This window comes from Pygoscelis adeliae, unplaced genomic scaffold (genome assembly GCF_000699105.1).
Source record: "Pygoscelis adeliae isolate BGI_AS28 unplaced genomic scaffold, ASM69910v1 Scaffold266, whole genome shotgun sequence".
In the NCBI taxonomy this organism is placed as follows: domain Eukaryota; kingdom Metazoa; phylum Chordata; class Aves; order Sphenisciformes; family Spheniscidae; genus Pygoscelis; species Pygoscelis adeliae.
In genome coordinates, this window is record NW_008824987.1 from 543,244 (window position 1) to 544,675 (window position 1,432).

The window sequence follows — 1,432 nt, forward strand, 5'->3', positions numbered from 1 at the left end:
TCAGCTCCGCCTGTCCCCTGCTGCCGCCTGCGTGCCAGGACACGGGAGCTCTTTGACAGATGATTTTAGGTTTGCGTCGGTCTCCTGTCGCTGAGGCTGGGATAAGCCTCCCAGCCAGCGGGGACGTGCCAGGATCCAGCCCCGCTCCCTTCCCCCCTCCCTCATATATTAAATTTCACAAATAAAACTGCAAGTGAAGAGCATCTCGGAGGGAACTGCTAAAAATAGCCCTGAGGCTGGAGCCTGAATTGTGCAGGAGAGTTCACGTGCAGCCGCGATCCCTGCCTTTTCCCAGAAATATCCCAGGGCTCAGGGCTGCTTTATGGAGATGCGGGGAAGGGGAGCTGGGGGGCTGTGGAAGACGAGCAGCATCTACAGCTGGTAATAACTCCCAGGGACACCTAAATAGTTTCCTAGCTGCGAGCATCAGGCAGCTCTGCAGGGAAATAAGCCCCACATCTCTGAAAGCCTGGGTGTAATGTGAGACACGGAAAAGGGGCTCTGACTCCCTTTGCCCGTTGCTGATCTCAGCCCCAGCCTTGGTGCAGAGTGGCACAAATGCTGTCCCGTGTTCTGCCAGCTGCCCTTGTCCCCCCGAGCCGTGGGGCTGTGTCTGCTGTCCCCTTTTCCCCCAGGAAGGATATGGCAATGTGTTTCCACTTGTACCCCCTCCTCACCCTGGAGAGGAGCCCCTGGAGATGATGTTTTTCCTGGCTAAAGGTGCTGACGAGGCTGGGGGGAGCCCGGCTGTGCCATGGCCAGTGTTCAGGCTCAGCCAAGACTGCGTGATCGCAGCCAGACCCATGGAGACATCCCGGTGCTCACCAGTGTCAGAGTGAGCTGGAGCGGGGTTTGGGGTCTGCTTCGAGGAGCAGAGAGGTGCAGGGAGTCCATCGGCAGCGTGTCGTGGGGGCCTGGACAACGCTCCCCAGAGGCTCAACCAGCATCTTCCTCGCTATCCGGCGCGCAGGTAACTGCTCGGTGTGGGGTGTCCCAAAAATGCAGACACTGCAACAGAAATGTCCCTCCTTTGGTGGGCCCTGGCAGCACCCCGGACTGAGAGCACCCCCCCGGTGACAGCGGGCACAGAGAAACCCCCAGCCCTGCCAGCTGGACCAGGGGCTGGCACAGCAAGGAGGTGATGTGCCCGAGAGCATACCGAGCAGCAGTGTCAGAGGAGGGAAAGGCTCCCTGGGAGGGGTCCTACCCTCCTCCCCCAAAGAGGTCTGGCTTCAGGGGGCTCCCACGGGGTGGGCATGAGGGGACAGATGCTGCTGGGCGCCGGGGAGGGAAGGGGTGACGGTGTTGCACCCGGCACGCTGCAGGGGGGACATGGGAGGGTCTTTTTCCCATCGGCACCTCCCCAGAGCCCCGGGAGAAGCCGGTGTCCCTCCTGGCTTCCTGCGACTCGGGCTAGGCCTTCCCTGCCTCC